Genomic DNA, 24,725 nt, shown 5'->3' with positions numbered 1-24,725 from the left:
CGGGAAAGTCCAACTTGAAATGAGCCAATTTTCAGCAGAGGCCTGGGGAGAAACACTTCAGATGCATGTCTTTGTAATGTGGGAGGAAACTGGGAGCACCCAGGGGAAACCCACACAAACACAGAGAGGACGTGCAGACACCACACAGAAGGCATCCAACCAAGAATCGAACCGGAAAACCTCTTGCTGTGAAGTGACAATGCTACAATTCTACCACTGCGCTGACTTTAAAAGTCAGAAACATGCAAATGTGAACTGAGGAGACTTCTGGGAAAAAAGAATAATAAATGGCTTCCTATCTAGAAGAGGTTAGTTGTTAAAAATAGAATACTGGCATGTGGTAAGTTATAAAAAGTGAATTAGATTGTTGTGGTGGATCTGCACATCCACATGTGGCATAGTTTATAAGGTCTTGACAGACAGTATTACAATCAGCATTGCCTTATTAATTTTAATTCTGTAATTGCAGGTTCAAATGCCAGCATTGTATGAAGAGGTAGCTGAAGGCATAGAAATCTATGCAACGGAAAATGGGAATTGTAGTCGAAGTACAGTGGCATGCCAGACAAAGTTGCACCAAAAGAAAGGTTGCAGCATTAGAGTTCAAGCTAAGTTAATAGACCTTGAAACATGACCATGGATGATGATTGATGCAGCTGTAGAGTTTCCAGAAGTTGGAGTCTCACCACTGATAGACCACCCATACTGCCGAAAGTCTAAGGTTGTACAAATGTAAATGTCTGAGCCAGGACCAGAAGACGATTACAGTTTCATCAATGTGGGCACTTGTAGCATGAGTGTGAAGACATGACTCTGACAAGAGGATGAGTTGCAGTGAAGAGGCCACATGTAGCACGGGTGCATACACGTCTCTTAAGATGAAGGATTGCAGCACTCCTGTCAAGCTACCTCAGGAATTCCATAACACAATCATGCAGAGTGACTCCTCAGTTTCACAGTGGACAGATGATATTGAAAAGGAACCTAACTGGTGCTACCCTTCTGACAGCCTATCTACCTCAGAGATGGAAGAGAGAGAGCTAGAACAGGACAAAGATGGAAGATGATAAGTGAGCCAGAGTTCATTGTGTTTGAGTCCTGCCTGGATTCCCTGCTGTTAAAACCAACCTGCCCACAATGCCACACACCTGCCAGTGAAGTGAAGAAATTTAAGTTGGGGTTGTATGTATCGCTGAAGGTATCCTACATTAGTGGACATGAAGTTCTGGAGTGGGAAAGTCATGTGTTAATATGCCAAATACCAGCTGGTAATCTACTACTTGCATCATCTGTCCTTTTCAGTGGAAGTATGTATGCACATATTGCGCAATTCTGTGTCTATCTAGGACTGCAATTTATCAGTGAAACCACATTCTTTTCCATTCAAAGAGAGTATATGTTCCCAGTTTTGCCACATATTTGGACACAGCATCAGACTCATTTAGGGAAGATACAATGGGGCAAGGAAATAAGGTTAACTGGAGATTGGTGGTGTGACAGTCCAGGTTATTCTGCCATGTGCTGGAGATGGCCAGTGAGGCATTCCAGGTTATTCTGCCAAGTACTGCTGCTATAGCATGAATGACCAAAAGTCTGGATTCATTTTGTTGATTTCTCACTGGAACAGGTCTGTAAAACTGGTTTTGTGAAACCGAATTGGAAACAGCTGCACACCTTGTTGCTGGTTGCTACATAGTAATGGTGGAAGGACTGTATACTGAAAGGCATAATAATGTGTTGAGACTGTTGCACTGGGGACTGTGCAAACATTATGTTATTTAAGTGGCTGAAAAACACTGGAAATATGAGCCAAAAAAAAAAACAAAGCACTGGAAACATGAGCCAAAAAAAACCAAAAAAAACAACTGGAAACATGATCCACAAAGCGTCACAGAAAATGAAGAAGTTTACATCACATGGGATCATCCATTACCAACAGTTCAAAAGATAGATGCTAGAAAACCAGATATAGGGGTCCAGGAAATGAAGACAAAAGTAACATTCATCATTGAAATCACCACACCCAGTGACTACAATGTCTTGCACACAGAGATACATAAAGTCATAAAATATCAGGATCTGCAGGCAGAAACAAGAGTAATGTGGAAGAAAGATACTGAGACAATTCCAATAGTAGTAGGAGAAAAGTGGATTATAAAAAAGAATTTACAGTCATATTTAGATATGTTACCAATACATGTAACTCCATACGAGCTACAGAAGGAGTCATTCCTGGGCACATTGCAGGTGCTGCAAAGAGTACTACTGGCTGACATTAATGATCGAAACAATACTAATTTCATGAGCTTTAATTGTAGTTTGACTTAGGAATGGGGCCCATTCCCATCATGGTATTAGAAACCTAAATGACTTGGAGAAATAAAGAAACAGCGGGTCTGCAGAGGGATATCTTCAGTGGCACTGAAGAAGAAAGCTTTTAAGAAGTGTATGAAAAACTTGCTGAATGCAAATGTGAAGGTAAGCCTTGTGGCTACAGATGGACATCATGAGATCAGATTTTTGATGCACAAGGCATTTCCCGAGGTGGATCACCAGTTTGATATGTGGCATATGGCCAAAAGTTTGACAAAGAAAATTACAGAAGCTGGGAAAAGGAGAGGAAAATGAGAATTACGTCAGTGGTGCCACAATATTTCCAATCACCTGTGGTGGTGTGCTGAAAAGTGCAAAGGGGATGAAGTTGTACTACAGGAGAAATGGTTGTCATTACTGTACCATGTAACTGACCAGCATAGTTGGGGTGGTGCAAAGAAGGTTTCCTGTTGTGGACATGAGATGCCAGTTATCAATGGAGAAGAGAACAAGTGGCTGGTAGAAGATGATGCATATCACAGTGCATTGAAGAAAATCGCTGCAAACCCAATTCTTAAAGATCTGAAGCACATCACAAAGTTCTGCCTCACTGGCAACCTGGAGGTGTTCCATGCATTACTTTGCAAGTATTGACCCAATTTTGAGCACTTCAGTTTTGCAGGAATGAAAGCAAGAATCATACTCGCTATCCTTGATCATAATGAAAACCTAAATCGTGAACAACCAGTGGTCTGATTCCCTAACAAAAAGTGGGCAGCAGAGGGAGAGCTTCATTACTTGAAGGCAAGGCAGGAATGGGTTGCAAAACCAATACTTGAGAAAAGAAATGTTGACTACATATACGACCTGCTGATGGAAGTCATAAGAGCAAAGCAAGGCATTTTAGAAACTGAACCCATGTCTGTACCCAACATTCTGAAGAATATTGCTAGGTGCGAGCATCCAGAGAAGACACTGGTGATTGCTAGGCATATTTCCTGATTTGGAAACAATAGTAAAAATCCTGGCTGATAAGGTAGAGTAGCAACTATGGAATGGATAAGTAAAACGTGACCCAGACTTTTCCCATTTTTGATGTATTTATCTCATTAGGATATAGGGGGTATATTTCCAATTAACATTTATTCCTGGGGATCTCATAATTTCACATAGGATCATAGTAAGTAACCAGAGTAGTATTCGTCGGACCCTTGCAACTATAGACGAGTTCTACCCTTGGTTATAGGATCAGCACCTATTGCCCTAGTCAAAGTGAGACAAAGGTGGAAGCCCCGGTATGAATTTGCATCTATATTACCCGATCGAATGTTTAGGTTAGCGAATACCTAAACGTCGAACTGGTAATATCAAAAAATTAAAACAGCAAATGGCTGATTTAACATAGGGAATGAATTCCCTTGGCTGTAAAAAAATAAACTAAAATGAAGTAGAGGGCTTCACCCCCCCCCCCACCCCCTAACTAAATATACCAACTTAGAGATCGATCTACAGTGGGGAAAGGGGCAAAATCCACATAACAGCCAAGGGAATTCTTTCCCTGCGTTAAACCGGCCATTTGCATTTTTTTGCTTTCGCTATTACCAGTTCAACATTTAGGTATTCGCTAACTTAAACGTTTAATCAGGTAATAGGAACCCTGTGAATTTACTGGTAGCCATTCAATGTTCCAAACTGCCTTTGAAGAGGGACTTTGCAGTGATCTGACATGAAGTGTGTGTCTGCTCCACTGGTAGGGTAACCTCAAAGAGAAAAAAACTGTCCCTCCAGCAGGTTCCTTTAATGATATCAGGCCAGGTGAAGGTCTTTTGAGCATGTAACCTGTGTGCCACTTCATTCGCTTATGCATCATGTCCAAAAAAAGGTCCGGTCAGACATTGCCTTATAGGCAAGGGAGACATTGTTTCTGAGTAGCCTGCATGAGACAGAATACAGTGCTGATGATTTCACACAATGCACATAGGAGAGATTTTCAAGACCTTAAATTTTCCTTGTGCGTAACATTTGCGGTCTTCAACTGCTGCAGGTGTTTGGAAAGGCGCATTGTACTCACTTATTGGCCTGATGATGGAAAAGTAGAGGGAGGTAATGCCGTTTTTCTAGAAACAATGCCTTTACTTATGAGATGAGCATTATAGCATGCCATTCTTACCACTGTGGGAACATGGAGATGAAAGGTAAGATTGCTGTCAACCAATGTGCTTAGCTTTCTCACCAATAAATGTATACTAAGTGTGTTATTGTTGTGTTACTTAGCTTGATCAATCTGCTTGAAAGAAGCAATGGTGAAATATATTTTTTGCATTGAGTTGAAGTGCTTGCCTTTGACAGTAATTGTTTCCTTGCATAATACCTCCATGTCAGATGTCTACATCATGTTGAGATTCTGACTGCTTAAACATCTCTGATGCTCAGGTGAAGGCTGCCCTCTCCAATGCAAAAAACACTGCTTCCATGGGACCAGATGGTGTCCCGGGTTGTGTCCTACATGAACTCCAAGAAGAACTAATCCCTCAAATAAAACAGCTGTACAATCTCAGCCTCACTACAGGATATGTACCCACAGAATGACGTACAGCAACAGTGGTCCCACTCCACAAAGGTGGCTCCTCCACGGACCCTGGAAACTATCGCCCCATAAGCCTGACTAGCTTAGTCTGCAAGGCTATGGAGAGGATCATCATGGAGCTCATAAACAAAGACATTGGGGACCTACAGACACTAGATCCTACCCAATTCGGCTTTGTCAAGGGCAGATCCTGCCTTTTGAACCTGGTTGACTTCTTTGAAACAGTCACCAAAGCCATAGATGAAGGGAAGATAGTCCACACAGCCTATCTGGACCTAGCAAAGGCATTTGACACAATACCTCATGCGGGCATCATAGATAAGCTATCCAGCTTAAATATAAACCCCTATGTCACAAGATGGGTCGCAAACTGGCTCAAAGACAGAACCCACAGAGTGAGAGTTGCTGGAGCCATGTCAGACTCAAAACCAGTCACAAGTGGTGTCCCACAAGGTTCTGTCCTGGGACAGCTCTTGTTCGGTATATACTTTTCCGAGGTACAGGCCAACGTGGGAGGACTATGGCTCACCAAGTTCACAGATGACTGCAAACTGGGCGCCATAATTGACTCTCCAGCTGACACAAACATCCTTCAAAAAGGTCTCACAGAGACAGATAACTGGTGCCAGAGCCATGGTCTAAAGCTAAATGCCAAAAAGTGTATAGTCATACCCTTTGGCAAAAACAATGTGCCCACAAACTACCACATAGGTGGTAAACCATTAAGTACAGAGAAAGTAATTTGGGATCTGGGGACCCAGGATGATAGCAATCTCTCCTTTGACAACCACATTGCCAAAGTGGTTAGAAAGACCTTCTACATGGCCCACCTCATCATGAAAGGATTCACATCTAGATCAAGAGAGGTAATCGTGCCCCTTTATTCATCCCTCATCAGGCCCATCATAAAATACAATACCCATTTTGGGATGTACCTTACCCGACACCTGCTGCAATTAGAAAGACCCCAAAAGTACCTCACCAAGAGGATCAAGGGACTCAAACAGATGCCATATGCTGCTCGTTTAAAAAAACTCCAGCTCTACTCAGTTGCATACCACCTACTTCGAGGCGATCTATGCCTGACATATAAAGCTATGTCCAATCCAGAATTAATGGACATGCTCCACCTCAGTAAATCTAAATCCCTTAGAGCCACACGCTCGAGGGACTTGAACCTCAGCACAGAAATAAATAGGACTTGCTGGAGGGACAGATTCATAACCCAGAGGCTCCCTTCACTCTGGAATAGAATTCCAATTCATGTTAGGCAGAGCACCTCACTGAATCTCTTCAAGAAGAATCTTGATCAGTGGATGGGGGATCATAGGTTTGTCCCGGGGATTACTTCCGTGTCACTATTAGACAGAGGCACAGTAAACTAAACCTTAAAAAGGGCACAGTATACGCAAATCTAGGGGTGGCGTAAGCCTAACAAAATCAGGCTAGGCTTATAATTGCCCCAGGGCAGAAAGCCTAGTATGAACCTATGAACCTATAAATATTTCAGTCATCAGCAAAGTTTGTAAGCCACAGACCTCCATTTTTTGCTTATACTTTGGAGAAATAGATTCCAAACAGTACAGGTCCCAGGACTGAGCCCTGTGGAACACCACTAGTTAGTCTGCTGTTGTATGTGGATTCCCCTAAGTGGCCTGTATGGTTTGTATGGGTGAGCCAGTTAGTGACCAACTCAATGATATCCAGTTTGATACCTAGCTGTGTGAACTGGTCAATGGATGAGTGAGATATATTGTCAAAAGCCTTGGCTAAGTCTAGGTAGACTATATACACAGATTTGATTACATCCAGGGGCATGTTGGCTGTTTTGAAGTTCATCACATTTAAGTCATCTCCCTTTGATAAGTACAAATGCAGTAGGGTCAAGTGTCTTTGTCGATAAGATCCATGATGATTTGCTCCATTGTCTAAGCAATCATTTTAGTCAGGCCAATAGGGCTATAATTACCGGGGACAATGGAAACACCAGCTTTGTGCAAGGAGGAGAATGGTGGCTGTTTTCCATTCAGCTATGATGAAGCTGGTACTTCGATCTCTGAAAACAATACCCAATGGTGTTGCTAATTCTTGTTGGCACCCCAGTAGGACATGGACTTGGATGTTATCTGGTGCCATAGATGGTGTTTCTGGCATTAGATAGTACTGCAAACCCAATGCAGTTATAGAGGTGATGGTATAATTCATTGATGTAGAACTCTGCATAATTGCCATATGTATCTGAGGGGAGAGGTTCAGTGAAGCTCATGTAACCTCAGGCACACTTCAGCACTGCAACCTTAATGTGCTGCATTCAGAGACTTCATTACTTCAACCCTGCTAACTTCAGAATTCTTTTGCATCCTATATTTACTTTTGGGTCATACTAAATCAAGAAAAATCTGTATTTCTTCTTGACTCCATTCTATGCTTCCATCAGATGGCATCCACATTTCGGAGCTGAACAACATTTCTCTTTTCATATCTCTTGCTTCTACAGCCACTTAAATACAGTTTCATAATACAGATCTTTGCATAGAAGGAAATTGTTTATCTCCTGTATTAAAATCATACCTCGATATTTCTTGTGTTTTTTACATATGCCAACTGCTTTAACTTCTCTGACATTGCAGTATCCATGAATAGTGTTAAACTTTATTAATGTGAATCTATTTTCCATGGGCCTCTGCTGAGAATGGGTCCTTGGTCCAGTCAAACACCATTGCAGTATGCAGTAGTAAAATAAAAGAAATATAAATAAAATTAAACAGGAGATGCAATGTTTTCTATTAAAGGATGCATGTACTGATGTTTGTAAACCTTTTATATAATCGCAGTTCCAGTTGTGTAAATTAGTTAATCAACAATCAGTTCATTATCATCCCATTTTATACACTAATAGACTGTTGTAGTATGTATTTGTTTTAGGCTGTGGTATTCTCATGCATAATATGGATTAATGCCTCTAAACACAGGTGGCATATACAATCCTAACTGAGGCAGCCAAATGATTGTTAAATTTACCACTTCAGTTGCTACTGATATCAGTGAATTGTGAGAAGACTGGATGCACTGTAGGGCATCCATGCTGTGTCTAAGGATCAAATTTACATTGAGCAAATCTGAGAGACAATATTGTCTGTTAATGTGAACAATATTTCTAAATACAGTCTGTATAGATTACTGTGGCATTGGAAAGTTACACAGAATAGCTTGTCACTGAGGTGGCACATGTAAACTGCCAACTTTAAGAACTGTTTTGTTACAATTAGATTCATGTCAAACAGCATTGCTTTCTGAAGTCACTTTTATGTTTAACATGGTGCTACTGAGTATGAATTACTGTCATATAAATTTGATTCTGCATATGTGCTATGTGTGCCTTGTGATGTGTGATTTTAAATGTTTTCATGAGTTGTAGGTTAAAATTTGACTGTGTAACTTACTCTTGAGATTTGGAAATATACTGAAGCAGTAAGCAATGTAATGTATAATTGCATTAATCCTGGTGTATGGACTGGGTGGATGATGCTACATGGATTTAGTGTAAATCTACTGACATGGAAAGGTTTATCATTTTGGCTTGAACAAGAATGAAAAGTATGCTTCAGGTTCTTTACACTGGGCCCTTGGCAAGTGGCATGTACAAAGGAATTACATTGCCATTGGCAAAAGAGCAGGTTTGGGTCACTGTATTCATGTAGTGAAAGTACTGAAAGAGCAAGCGATCAACTACTGAGACATATGTTAGCATGTCACTATACAAGCGGCCTTTTCACCATTTGTCTGTACTGCAATTTGTATTCTCAGCATATAGCTTGACATTGGTGAGTGGTGTCAACATCAGTTTGGAGGAAGTGCTACATGACTGCCACTTTCAGTATGTATCTTTCCAGAAATTTGTTTCACGTAGATAAACATAACAGTGAGTATACATGAAAGATGTGCATTTCTGCTCAACACTGTGTAAGGGACTTGTGTCAAGGCAGAATGTAATCATGTTTATATTGTAAAGGTTTTGAACTACCTAGTCAGGTAGGTAGAACACATGCAAATTATAACTTCAAACCTGTTTCTTCAGCTTATATGTTACTTGGGCAAGAGGAGCTGAGAATACAAGTTGGCAATCTTTTTTTAGATGGTATTGCTGCTGTATATGAGATGTGTTTACGGACAAGTAATATTAATTATGCATATGTACTGTGTTAGTGTTGAATGTTACTACATAATGCTCCTAATTTGTACTATAGTGTCTGATTGGGTGAGGTAATGGGTGGTAAAGAAGTTGGTGGAAAGAGTTACAAATGAGTACCGTGGAAAATAATCATAACCATTTTATTGCAATTAATCTCAGGTTTACAGGGGCTAACCACTGAGGCATTGAACAAAAGTTATGGAGAAAGTTGGAGCTGACTAATACACACCCCCATTATGTATGGCCTGTCAAACAACTGTAAGCAGGAGAGCATTTAGGAAGAATTATCAAACTTATACACAAACACTGGTCTAGGCAAGCATTAATGACAACAGTACATGCTGTCAAATATCAACATATAATGGACCTCTCGGTATATAGACAATGACGTTTATGTGTGCTGTGCTAATTAATGAGGCATTGAGAAAGGTAAATGATCAATTTCCATGAAATTCATTGGTAGGGGCAATCAGAATATGTGGTGTCTCGATCAAGTGGACCTGGGAATGTTTAGGAGCACCTTGAATGTTTGTTTTTGTCAGGATTTCCACAAGGGCTTGTGTGAATAATGTAGTGGTGTACATTTCTCTGTGATTCGATATTTTTTGCAGCTACAGTTTCTACAGTAGTTTCACTAATGAGGACTGCTCCTTGTGAACAAAATTGAAGTGTGTAGAGTGAATTGCTAGTGAAGTGGTGTATGTCTTGGGAAGCCTGCTTAGATGCAGGGGCATAATGATAGTGGTGAGATGAGTGGATCTGGCTGCAGCTGCAAGTAGTGTTGTGGCATGAGTGGACTTCTGTGATACTGGCTACCTTGATGCGGTACAGAGGCTTTTCACAATAGTGCTGTGGTAATTGCCACATTTGCACATTGTAAACCAAAAGCCAGCTTTTCTGGACGTCATTCATGACAGATCCTTGGACTTCTAATATATATTTTGGTGCTTGACTGGTAGTTGTTTACTGGTGAATATTTGTAAGGTATGCTAAAGTCTTACCTTGTATTGACAGGTGTTAGGCGATAAGCAGCCGGCTTCAGTCTTAAATGTGGATTGGTATGACGTGGATAATGCAGGCTTCATACTGGATAAGCATTGCAAATGAGTTGTGGGTGATGTATTTTGCAGGCTCTGAACAGATTTTGAAACACATTCTTGAAACCAGCAAAGAAGGAATTCACCTTGATAAGACCAAGTTCTGCTTGGCAAGATTTTGGTAAAGGTAAGAGATGTATGTTTGGAAAAGAATAGTCTACAAATCTATTTGTCTTGAATCCTATAGCCGATCACACTGTTCGATACTGCCTGGTAGAGAACATGGACACTCCAAGTGAGAATTCTTGTGAGCCTCACAAGCGGTAATACATGTATATCAGGATACATTACCTTGCTAGCATTGTACTATGCTCAGCACTGGCTGACATCTGTAGTTATGGCAAAGCATTTTGACAAAAATTTGGGCTCATTTGTCTGGACAGCATGGCAATGGAAAATGTTAGCATTATTATAGACATACATTACTATATATGTTATGATGTGTTGTGTACAGTCTTGAAAAAGGTGGGACGAATAGATATGCTTGAATGATGGTGGGTTCTCCTGATCTTGTAAAGGAACAATAGCATTGTGATAATATTAATGATGATAGTAATGATTAATGAGTCAGTTGTGGTTGATATGGCAATGGAGCAGTGACTGCAGTCAGCCAAATATAAGTAACATGCTAAATAATAGGTTTTAAATGCTTGTGCTGCTGTAGTAGTAGAACACTGACAGTTGGAGTCACAGGTGAAGGGAAAAGATGTGAGAAACATGTGGTGAGGGGATGGCATGCAGTAATGTTGTATTATGGCCTAAAGCATCCAGTAACATTTGTTTTGAAACAGCTTTAAAAATTAAAATGCATTGCTTTTTATTCACGTGGTACTATGGCAAAGTCTTTTTATTTATTTTTCCAGACAGGATTTAAATGGCAACATGACCATTTGACCAACTCTGTGCGATGTGTGTGGGTTGAATAAAGGGCTACTTTGCTTGAGATTGGTGATTGTTCAATGCTAATTATTTGCCTGATTTATGTGAGTGCAGCTAAACATACCTAATGAATCTGTACAAGATCATGTATAAAATAATTGACCATCAATTGTAGGTGACATTTCACAACTGGACCATAGTACACAGTGAAAGATTATTGCAGCATGCACAAACAGTAATGGTTTATAAAGTAATCAGCTACAGATATCTACTGATAGGTGGAAAAATGAAGCAACTAAAGCAACCAGTGCATAATGGGATCTTTCATTACACACTTCAAAATATTTACAGCTTCTCACACAAAATGTCACAGTTGAATATGTTCTTCCTGCAGTACTTCAACAATGTGTACATTAACATGACCGATTTGTATGCACAATTACTTTAAATTGTCACTATTAAGTGTTGGATTAATATTTGTGTGACACACACACTGCAACAGTTGTCCTCTATGTCAGTGGATGCACTTCATATTGCTTGTCTGTACAGCAGGAAGAGAAATGATAAAAGATTACCCTGTTATCAGATCATGTATTGCAATGTATTTCGAGTGACAAAACAAGTGACTTGACCTCTCAGGAAACAGCATATAAAACAGTTCTAATAGTTTCATATGGACAGAATGCTAAAGTGACACTGTCCTTCAGTTAAGTAAGAATGGCACTCGGTAGACAGTAAATGGCCATCAGCAGAAGTGCACTCATGGGCCATGAGCACATGTGTCATCCTTCACAGCTGTCGCTCCTTAAGTCTGATGAAAAGGAATTGCCATAATAATTTTGTTGATGGTGGAACCATGGGAATAGCTGCCTATTTGTGGGTAATGGTATATGGACATGTCAGGGGTGTATTATTACACTGCCAATTTACTGTGTAAGAGTGGCAATTTTTGATTGCAGTGTAAAACACAGCAGTATATGACCAGTATAATCCAAATCATACTGGAGGCTGATAAATGAATTAAGTAAGGCATTTCATCCAAGCATGTCAGTATTTCCATAGTAAGTCCATGCAGTGGCATCTAGTATCTGCTTGAGGGAATTTAAACTTGATGTCCTTATTTTAAATACTTGACATTGAAGCAATCACCTATGCCCACAGTGGGTTTGTGGAATTACAAAAAGGGAAAGGAAAAGAAAAAGCATATTTAAGAGTAATGAATAATGCTGGAGTGCCTTCTGTGCTGAGTCTGCATGTCCTCCCTATGGTCGCGTGGGTTTCATCCAGGTGCTCCAGTTTCCTCCCACATCTCAAAGACATGCTGTAGGTGGATTAGGCACTCTAACTTGGTCCTAGGTGTGAGTGTGTGCGTGTGTGTGCCTTCTGTGGAAGGTTGGGTGCCAGGCTGGCAACTCGACACCGTAAAACTCCACTGTCAATCATGAGCGGACAGGTGATCCACTGTGGTGACCCCTAACCAGGGAAAAAGCCGAAAGAAGAAGAAGAGTAATGAATAGTGAAGGGTGTATATTTACAAAGAGAAATGAAGAGAGTGCATACGTATTTGGAAAAGTACATAGTGGAACGAAAGCAAAATATGGTGTCAGACACTGTATACTACTGTTAGATTTCATTTATAAGTTGTACTCTGTTTCTCCTGTGTATATACACTTGTATGTCAATATTGTATAATGTTTTGTTTTTGTATTTGTTTATCTGTGGAGCTTTTCTCCTTGGGTCGCTGCTGAAAAGGGGCTCTGCAGCCCAGGTGGACTAACCTGGTTAACAAATGTGAAGTAAATAAATAAATAAATAATACTAACCGGCAAACATCAGAGTATGCCATAATAGTGTTATGATGCAGTATATTTACTTGATTTGGATTGTGATAGTGCACTTCTAACTGGGGTTGCAACACAAAACAGGCCATTTCTGGAACAATGACTATCCAGCTAAACTGTCAAACTATAATCCACAAATTCTCTGAATAGCCCTACATACATGTGGCAAAGTACAGTGAGCAAGTACAGGTAATACTACAGCAATAGTTGCATGACCAAAGAGCATAGATTTGCAATGTCCATGATTATGCACTAAGCTCATTTTTTTTTTTTTTTTTTTTACATAGGAAGCACGTCCATCACAATTAATAGACAAAACTATAGGAGAGCACATGAAATATGTGATACAGTAATCTTCTTAAATTAGCAGTTAGAAACACACGTGACTGCAGTTGTGCAAGTCCATTAAATATATTTTGTTACAGGAAGTTAGCTTGCAAAACAACAAGTTTCCCAATGCTATGGAGATTGGATATAAATTTCAGGACAAGAGGAAGAGTGCAAAAAAAAAAAGTGTCCCACTGTAAGAAAGGAAACGCTATAGCAAGTAAACTGTGAGCTGTCAACCACATGCAGATAATGGTTCAAATTACCCTGAGCACTGACAGCTAGAGAAGGTAGGAGAAAAGGGGAAGGGGAGATACCCTGAAGAACTACAATTTAGTCTTCACAAGAGAAAGCATGTTTAGGATTGCCACCTATCTGCTTTTTTTCTGGACTACACGGAAATCGAATTGATTCTCTGGTCGTCTGGAAAGCACTGTATAAACTCCAGTATTCTGTTTCAAAAAAAGAAACAGACTATCGGAGTTTTTTAATTCGGCTGATTTACTATGCTTTTTTAAAGAAAAGCATAGTAAGTCATCTGAAAGCAGGCATCATGAATAAAAAAAGAGGGAGTTTCCATCTGCTAATGTAATAGTGACATCACAAAATGGGTGGAATGCAGGTGGGAGAGGGGACAGGAATAGGCAGATTATGGGTGATGCAAGGGGTGTGGCTTTACTCTGGTTTTAGCCACAACAAAAGGTGGCAACCCTAAGAAAATTTGCCTTTCTAAAAAGAAACAGCAATAAAATGCACTTTGCAAGTCGGTTCTGTGGCATTTGCACTGTTTGTGTTTTAAGTAGTCATTGAAAAGGATAAAATGTTACCCAAAAGTAAGTGAATAAAAAACAGCAGTGTATGCCTGCAAAATCAGTGCAGTGACATGAGTTTAAGGAAAAAAATAAAACAAAACACTGTATTGCAGCAGGAAGCACAGCACATAAAATATCCACCAAACACGTAGATGTTCGAAATATCTTTAATAAAATGCTTGCAAGTATTTTATTAAAGATAAAGATATTTCGAACATCTACGAGTGTTGGTGGATATTTTATGTGCTGTGCTTCCTGCTGCAATATGGTGTTTTGTTAAGATATTTCAAACATATATGAGTGTTGGTGGATATTTTATATACTGTGCTTCTTGCTGCAATACAGTGTTTTGTTTTACTTGGAGTGTTATATACTGCTAGCTGGTTTACTCGTTGGGTGATTGTGCATACTATGTTTAAGGAAAAAAATAGCCTGCATGATGTAATTTTTTTACAAACAATATATTGTGGGATACACAGAGGCAGCCTAAACAAGCCAAATCACTCTAAGATGCCAGTCCCCATATGGTCAGACTCAGAAATTATATATAAAAATATTTAAAAACCTGTAAAACCTGTAAATAGTCCCAGAGTGGTGTTAAAATGTAGGAAACATCAAACCATGATGGAAAAAACATGTTTTTTGAGTCTGTGGGTGCGGTTCTACTTTAACCAGACACCTCTCCTGGGCCGATTCTGAAAAAGGTCCATGGAGATAGTGCTCTACCCCAGAAAACAAATACAAATAAAAACAAATAAAATAAACTGCAGGTGAAGACAATCACTACATCTAAAAGATCTATTGCAGCAAGCTCATGAGTGAAAAACAAAAGCACCTAGTATATTGTTTTTATCTTGGAGTATATTGCTCAGCTTACTTGATACACCTTTTTTCTGGTGCATATTTTCATGGAGTACAGACTTAAGCAATCCCAGGAAATTCTGCAGATTTACACATCTATCTGGAGCTTTACCATTGTCAGTGCTACAGAAGTGATGGTACCAAGTGATTACTATATTGCAACTATCTGGTTGCTGAGTTGAAGTAAGACAGAAGGGATAAATATATATGTATATATGTATGTATATATATATATATATATATATATATATATATATATATATATATATATACACACATATATATATATCCTTTGGTTATAAGATGACATCAATATATATGTGCTATTTTTGGAACCAAGAACAGTGGCCTGGAGTCGTAGAGATTATTTATAATGGTCTGGTGATGTGTGAAGTCATAAATTGTGTTTTATAACGAGGACATAACAGAGGTCTAGATCATTATCTCCCAAATCTCATTTGGTAGGCAGTGGTGAGATTTATCCAATATTAAACATGCATGCTGGACTAAACTGATTGTTCTAGGTCAGCAATTTGTTACAGGGGTTTGAGAAGTGCTGTGGGTATGAACTAAAAGCACAGCAAAATAACGTTTCTTTAAACTGCACCATGGATCTAAAAATGGTCACTTCTCATGTGACTTCTTAGTAACATAAAAAAAAAGAGACAGAAAGCCTGTAACCTACATATCACAAAATATATTTATTTATTTATTTATTTTATTTTACATTTGTTGACCAGGATATTCCGACTGGATATATGTCCATTTTCAGCAGATGCCTGGGGAGAAAAGCTTCAAGATAATAATACACATTGAACATTTAGGAAATGCTAGTTTCATCAGATTATAGTCATAAGCAATACCAGCATTTAGCACATATAGTGCTAACTTATTATAAAACACTTTACAAAACATAACATTATTTTCAAAGTTATATATATATATATATATATATATATATATATATATATATATATATATATATAAACATTACACTCAGGTTTAAGACACATTGAGCAGCAGTTATACAATTGACCCTTCCTGAAATGGAGTGGTAGAAAAAAGATAGAAGTAGTTGAAGGTAAGGTATCTACGAAATAGAGAGGTCACTAGTCGGGGTTATTGCAAGGACATAACCAATGAGTTTTGAAGTATTTTTTTGAGTTTGTTTTTGAATTGAGTTAGTGAGGGTCCTAGGGTCAAGTCAGCTGGGAGTCTATTCCATGTTTTTTCCAAAAATACTGAATTAAATGGTTTGCTCTCATGTATTATAGATTTTCTGTTCTTTAATGACCTTCATTAGGTCCCAACTCTGGAACTTTTAATATATATCTGGATCCTTATATTCTTTAGACAGACAAGTTATAAAAAATAATAAATATATATCATTAAATCCAGTCCTTACACAAATTATTTTGAACTGGCTAACGATAACATGATTCAACAGGAAGATCTCCTCCTTTAAACTCCAGAGTTCAGTCCTGATTTCTAGGCACTGTTTAGGTTGAATTCTTTATGTTCTACCCATGTCTACATGGAATTTCTCTTGTTATGTCAGGTTTTTCCTAATTTCCAAAAAATATGCTTGCCAGTGGGCTACACTGCACTGACCATACAGACATTGGGCAGGATTCACGATGGCTTGCACTGAGTCTAAGAGTAGTGTAAGACTCCATGCAGCCATCATGTCCGATGAGCGATCCATGAACAGCCTGTAGGGGCGTGTAAGAGAGCTCCTAAAATGGCTCTTACACGGACAGGGCTTGGATATGCAAATTACCTCACTTGCAGCCGAAAGGCATGCAAATGAGGTAATTTTACGATCCAGGAAGCACAAACCTGTCCGTGTAAGAGCCGTGTTATCTGCAGAAATGTACTCAGTTGACAACTGAGTACCGTTCTGCAAATGGCACAATAGAGCCTTGTCAGCTGCAAATAAAGGTTGCATTTGTTCCAGGAAGCATGCCAATGGCCAAATATGTGGCCACTGGCAATGTACCCCCATGCAAAATTAAAATAAAAATGTTTAAACGTAGCGCAGTGCTGCACAAATGGGATGCGCTGTAAAAAACAGAAAAATAAAAATTTAAAACCCACAACATGAATTTACAATGTAAGGGAATAGTAGGCTGAAAACAACATGGCCACTGACTAGGGGTTGCTAAGGGGGGAAGCTCAGTGTAAGACATGTAACTAAGCATTAGTAGGCAATCCTAAGTAAATGAGTGTTAGGAGAGTGAACCGCACTTTTACATAGCAAATGAGCACAATCCCTGGAGTGTAGGAGTAGGATAAGGGGGAGTAACAGAGTAAGAGATAGGTGACATCACAGGGGGGGTATGTATGAAAGAAATACAGCTCAGTGGAGCAGAGTGGCATGTGAAAGCTGTCAGTCACACAACATGGAAAGAGGTGTGCCAAGAAGTAGACATGGGAAAACCAAGAAATGGAAGGTGTACACTGTGGATAACATCAAAGTTTCTTGCTGGACGTGCATGCATACGCGTGCACGCTCGGAGGCCCGAGTAAGATAGGGTGCAGGCGTGTAAGTGCGACTGCACGTGTTTAAGCTGGAGTAAGCATGTAGAAGCTTGTTTAAAGACCTATATGCTCATTTTCGCTGCTGTACACACGTTTTAACCCGAATAAGCAAGTTTCAGTCCGTCTAAGCATGTTGCGCGCATGTTAGCTGCTGTGAGCATGTTTGCGCTTGTTTGCGTGTCACCCCCCCCGCCCCTGAGGAAACAGAAAGGAAAAAGGAAGCAGAAGAAATTGTAGGAAGCTACCAGGGAATACTAGCAGAGGTAACAGGTGAAAACAATCAGAAGCAGGCAATTACACAGGCATAACAGTAGTCCAGCCCAGCACTTAAAACTCTGCAAACAACAGTGCAGTATGTTTCTCTCAAGAGACACTGCAACACTGGAGTAAGCTATTAGAAGTGAAAACTGAAAAAGCTTCACTCAGACAAAAAATGCTAGGGGCTGCCATAGCTGTTATAAGGCAGCATATGCAACATGCTGAGGATGGTGACAATGCAAATGCTGCCAGACAACCCACAGTGAGGAGACAGAGAAGAGTGTACAGGCCCAGGGTGACCTACCAGGGGTTACATGAACTGGAGATAGTGGAGCGCTACAGAGTGGACAGAGACCTCCTACAGCAAATTGTTGAGCTGTGCAGGCCACGCCTCACACACAGAACCAACAGAGGGGAACCCATCCCAGTGGAAACCAAGGTATATGTTGGCCTAAGAATACTAGCAACCGGTACCTTCCAGAGACCAACTGGTGATATGATGGGGATATCACAGGCATCAGCATCCAGGGTACTGCACCAGTTCATGGATGCCATGTCAACACATGTCGGTGATCATGTATATTTCCCCAATTCCCGTGAGGTATTGCCAAGCAATATGCGTCTCTTCCAGCAAGTAGCAGAATACCCTGAGGTAGTGGGTGCAACAGACTGCACGCATATATGCATCAAAGCACCAGCCGGTGAGTGGGGTAGGGCCTACATTAACCACAAGGGCTTCCCCTCCATCAACTGCCAGGTTGTGTGTGATACCCAGGGCATAATAATGAATGTTTGTGCTGGCTGCCCTGGAAGCTACCATGATTCCCATATCTGGCATCTGATGCAGCTGTACCAGACATTTGGCTATGCATTGGAGCCGTGGCTGATGACAACCATCAGAAACGCACACACGTCTTAACAGGAATGCCAAAATGAGGCACACGCACAAACACGTAATGTAATAGAGCATGTGTTTGGGCTGCTCGAGTCACGGTTCCAGTGCCTGGACACATCTGGTGGAGCCTTGCAGTACTCACCAACTACATGTACCCAAATTGTCATGGTATGTGCTATGCTACATAATATGATTCTGTGAAAACAGCTGCAGCAGGACCAGCATAGGCCTGGGCCAAACAGCCCCCCACCATTGCCAAGGCCATCACAGGCAGAGCGTGACTCAGAGGAGGAACAACCTGAGCCTGCCCCAGTAGGCAGAAGGAGGCATGCCCAGTATGCCTTGGCCTTGGCAAAGAGGCAACGCATAGCACATACACTGGCTCAGTAGGAACCCTGGAAATGATACCTCTCTCTGACTCACACATGTAGTAAAAGGGATGCCTAAGTTGACACAACCTGCTTTCAACCATGTACAGGGAGTGTAGTATGTGCATCCAACATAGGCAGCCCTGCAGCACCACCTGAGGCATGATTGCCATGTGTTAAGCAATGTAACACCATGTAGTATATGCAAACTTGATGACCCTGACTAACATCCTACCCTCACCAAGCATGATGCCACAATATGAAGACAAGATGATCAATTACAACAATTGGCTTAAGTATTGCTGTTAGTCAAAGGGGATCCAATGCCTGTCAGCCTGGGATGACATGCTGAGCAAGACACGATGCTCCACCCACTAGGGATGACTTGCACCTATCAACTCTGGCCTTTTGGATACTGGCAAAGGCTGTTGTCACCCCCATAGTGCCTTGAATAGGTAAGGCTCAAAACACAAACCCACCTCCATAGGTATCACAAGGGATACGAAACTAGAAGTAATGCTACCCAATGCCAGAAGTCTAAACTGCAAGATGCATGCAGTCCAAACTCTCCTCAGCATGGAGAATTCTTGATATCTGTGCAGTAACAGAAACCTGTTTCAAGGCTCACAAGAGCACCCTAACACTACCAGGTTACACCTCATACCATGCTTTACAGCCCCAAAACATGGAACAAACTACAAAAGGAGGGTGACTATCAATAATTGTCAAGGATAACCACACCCCCGGGTTGGTGCCACAGCAAGAAGCAGCATGGACTATCCACGGGCAAGTAACAGTGGCTAAAACTGCCTCCCAGTTTGTAGCCTGCTACAGACCATCCTCCTAAATCCAGGAACTGCACTTGGCCTACCTGAGAACACATGAAAATATGAAGGTCTCTCCAAACAACATTATATTGGGCGACTGCAACTACCCAAACATAGACTGGGAGCATTATTCTAGCTCCAACACCCTAGGCTAAATGTTCCTAGAATTCATAAACCAAAATGTTATGGAACATAAGACACAAGAGGAGTAAGCATACTGGATGTGATAATCACCAACATGGGGACTCTATGCCCAAGACGAGAAGTGTACCCCTCACTGGTAAGATCAGACCATAGAGTAATCTCACCGGATATTCACATCCCGACCCCAGTCCCTGGCCAGAAAACCACAGTGAAAAACATGTGTAAGGCAAATTTTGCACTCCTACAAACTGAGGTGGAATCCATTAAAGCCCTTGTGCCTGTGGAAAATATGGCCCAGACCTCAGAACTCTTTATAAATGCATTCTATGAACACCTTCAGGAATGCATGGATTATGCAATCCCAAATAAAACCAAGACCCAATCCTCCAAATGCAGGCATCCAGCCTGGTGGACCCCAGCCATTACCAAACCATGCAAGAGAAGGAGGAAGCTACTACATGATAGAGCAAAACCCAAAAAGGAAAGTCATCTCTGATCAGTATTATGACAAAAAACTATGGCCACAAATAAAATCCTCTAAGGCCAGCTACAAGATAAAAATTGCACAGGACACTAAGGATAATCACAAGGCTTTCTTAACTGATGGTAGGAACCTGGGTGGGAATTCACAGATATGCTCAGAATTAGTCCAAAAACACAAACAATACACCAAACCCACACACATTGCTAAAATCCGACCTGACAGGTTCAGTGCAAAATCCCCCCCCCCCCAAAAGGCCAAATATATATCCCAGCAGAGTGCTGGCCCCCTGACATTGCAGATGCTCAGGTAACAGCCAGCGTCTCCAAAGCAAAACACACAGCATCAGTGGGACCAGATGGTGTCCTGGGCTGTGTCCAACATGAACTCCAAGAAGAATTGAACAACAAATAAAACTACTGCTCAATCTCAGCCTTACCACAGGATATGTACCCAAAGAGCAGTGTACAGCAACAGTGGTCCCTCTCCACAAAGGTGGTGACTGAATGGATACTGCAAACTATCAGCCCAGAATCCAGACTAGCTTGGTCTTCAAAGCTATGGAAAGGATCATCATGCACCTCAGAAATAAAGATATTGGGGACCTACAGACACTGGACCCTACCTAGTGTGACTTTCTTAAGGGCAGATCCTGCCCCTTAAACCTGGTTGAGTCATTTGAAACAGTCAACAAGGCCATTGATGAGAGGAAGGTGGTCCACACAGCCTATCTGGACCTTGCAAAAGCCTTACATACAATACCCCACTTGTTCATTATAGATAAGCTCACCAGCTTAAATATAAACCCCTATGTCAGTAGATGGGTTGCAAACCAGCTCAAGGACAGAACTGACATGGTCAGAAATGCTGCAGCCATGTCAGACTCCAAACCAGCTACAACTGGCATCCCACAAGGCTCGGTCCTGGGACCTCCCTTGTTTGGTATATATTTCTCAAAGGTACAGGCCAACATGGAAGGACTGTGTCTGAACAAGTTTTCAGATGACTACAAACTGGGCACCATATCTGACCCTCCAGCTGACACAAGCATCCTACAAAAGGGCCTCATAGAAACAGACAACTGGTGCCAGAGACATGTCATAAAGCTAAATGCAGAAAAGTGTATAGTCATCCCCTTTGGAAAAACAGTAAGTGCCCACCAATTACCACATAGGTGTTAACCCATTAAGTACTTTAGAAGTAATAAGAGACCTGGGGACACAAGTTGATAGAAATCTTGCATTTGACAACCATGTGGCCGTAGTGGTTAGAGAAACATTTCATATACCCACCTAATCATGAAGGTATTCACATCTAGATCAGGGGAGGTCATTGTGCCTCTTCAGTCATCCTTCATCAGGCTCACAATTGAGTACAATGGCCCTTGTGGGATGTACCTTAGCAGACACCTCCAGCAATTGGAAAGACCCCAAAAGTACCTCACCAGGAGGATCAAAGGGCTCTAACAGATGCCATGTGTTGCCTGATTAAACAAACTGCAGCTCCACACAGTGCCATACTGCCTGCCCAGAGGCGATCTGTGCCTGATGTATAAAGCCATGTCCAAGCTGGAATCAATGCACATGCTGCACCTTGTAAAATCTGAATGCCATTGAGCTATGCACATGAGAGACCTGAACCTCATCACTGACATAAATAGGACATGCTGTAGTGATTGATCCATAACCCAGAAGCTCCCTCCACTCTTGAGTAAACTCCCAGTCCAGGTTAGCCAGAGAGTCCCTCATTGACTCTCTTCAAGAGGAATCTTGATGAGTGGATGGGAGATTGTAGGTTTACCCTGGGTATCACTTTTATGTCACGGTTAGACAGAGGCACAGTATACTAACCTTAAAAAATGCCATGGCAAACTCCAGTTAAAATGTGTGTTGAAGGACAAACACACTCTCTGATTAGGATTAGAAATGGCCTAGGGCACATAGCCTAGTGTTTGTCAATGTCCACCCAAGTTGCGGAATACACTACTAATGTTGGACAAGCCTGGTTTAAGTAGGCCATAGCTGAACAAAATGCAACATGCTCATATTTGCACAACTGGCCTTTAACCAGTCTGGTGTGCTCAGTATGAATATTTAAAGCAGTGATAGGACTGAAATCCAGGATACTGTCCACCACAGTGAAAGGACTGAACCAGTACACTATACAATATTACAGTGCTTGGTCAGGATGAAAGAATGTTGACAAGTGTATGCAAACTATCCCATGGAAACCCTGCAGGCACAGCATAATCCCTGTTGGGTTCAGACACAAAGCAGTTGGGCAGTAAGAACACAACATGACTTCCAACACACAACTATAAATGTCAAATATTATTCAAGTTCACACACAACCACAAATGTGGTGGACCTCAGATCTCAACATATGGAAAGGTCACACTGGGCATGCTCACACACTTTGATAAATGAGACATATGTCAGGCAACAAACCATGGAAAGCCTGAACTGGGCATGCTCACACACTTATAGCAGTTGGCCACACATATCTGGCATTTGCATGTGTTAAGCCCGGAACCTCCCACAATACAGCAATCTGCCCAGTGCACACAGTTAAATGACAACAGAGACATAAGTAATATAGTGGAACCCTCTCATATTCAAACATCTTCCACAGATACACAAGTTGTTCATAGAAACAGGGAAAGCTATGACAATAAAGACCTGCAAACAGTTTATCAGCAACAAATATTGTGCATCCGAAACAAACATATGGGTGTAGAGGTCAATATTAGGCTGTTTGCCCTAGGGAATACATAAGCCTAGCCAGAGTGTATTTGGCGTCTGCCTCCCCAGTACAGTAGCCTACTGTGCCTCTGTAAAGTAGGTCACAGAAGGCACCATTTAAGGCTAGTGTGCTGTGCCTCCATCAAGCAGGGATACAGTGGAGATCCCAGGGGTTGAATTTGCAATGTCACATCCATGTGGCTGGAGTTTGTTGGAAGAGGGTTGGCGAGGGGCTATGTCTAACATTAATTGGGATTCAATTCCAGACTGAGGGGAGCCTTATCTGCAGTGTCTGGACAATTTCACTGTCAAAACTTGCAAGTGATGATTTTGAGGGATTGAAGTGTCTTGCCAATACTGTTTGGAGATGTCCTCTCTCTGTGGTATATAGCTCTGTAATGTATTAGCTCCCTCCTTCTGTTGTACAGCTTATATATGGCTGGTGTAAACCAGACAGGTCTCCTGTTGTGGAGGAGTCTTGGTTTTATTTGGGATAGCATGATCAATGCAAACCTTCTGGATACTCATAGAATGCATTTGTAAAGGATTCTGCAGATTGGGCTGTATAATCCTCCAGCATGGGGCCTTTGAAGTATTCCACCCCAGTCTTCACAAGTGCAAAGTCTGCTTTTGAGAAATACTTTGTTTGCAGTGATTTCCTTGCCTGGGGGTGGGGATGGGATATGGACATCCAGGGAAAGTTGGTTATAGTCAGATATTAACAATGGTGGTCTACCTCTGGTGTGGAACATAGAGTCCCCATGTTGCTGATGGTCAGGTCCAATATGTATTCCCCCTTGTGGCTGTGGTGACTGGTTCTGCAATAGCACATGGATTCACAAATTGTAGTGGCTGTAGGGTGATATTGTTGAGGCCTGAGTAGTTCCCCCACTCAATATTCCTGTACCTGAAGTTAACCACTGTAATGGTGAATGTGAAGACCTTCATATCCTACACTGTTCCCAGGGAAGCCAAGTGTGGTTCCTGGATATGGGAGGGGTGGTCTGAACTACACACCAAATCAAAAGTCAGTTTTTCACAATGCTAGTTGTATATGTATGGCCTGTCATGCTTAGTGCAGTGGTAACAACCGAGAGGTGTGTGTATCTGTGATGTATATGGATACACACCCTGGTTGTGTTGTGTGTTATAAGTCCTGTGGTCATGAAGCATGGTATAAAACATAACCTGGCAGTGTTGATGTCCATATGTGACCCTGAAGTAGGCATCTGTTAATGCATATATATTGTATCCCCCATACTGAGGGATAGTAATAGATGTACATACTTCTTTCTAAATAATGATGTCAGCACCCTATAAATACTGCAGGAGAAGAAAAGCGTCTCTCTCAAGTGTCATAACATAGTTAGGTAGGGGTTTGAATCCTGCAAATGCTCCATGTGTGTGTGTGTTTGGCGGTGGGGGGCAGGGTGTGTGCAATTCTCTTTGAAATAAATGGACCTTTTGGCAACTGGAATAACACACTACATGATGTATAGTAGGGGGGAACAGGGTGTGTGCAATTCTCTTTGAAATAAATGGACCTTTTGGCAACTGGAAT

The sequence above is a fragment of the Protopterus annectens genome, chromosome 9.part0, assembly GCF_019279795.1.
Source record: "Protopterus annectens isolate FY-2018-M chromosome 9.part0, PAN1.0, whole genome shotgun sequence".
Lineage (NCBI taxonomy): Eukaryota > Metazoa > Chordata > Ceratodontiformes > Protopteridae > Protopterus > Protopterus annectens.
The sequence above is the reverse complement of the archived record's forward strand: the minus strand, read 5'-3'. Positions refer to the sequence as shown.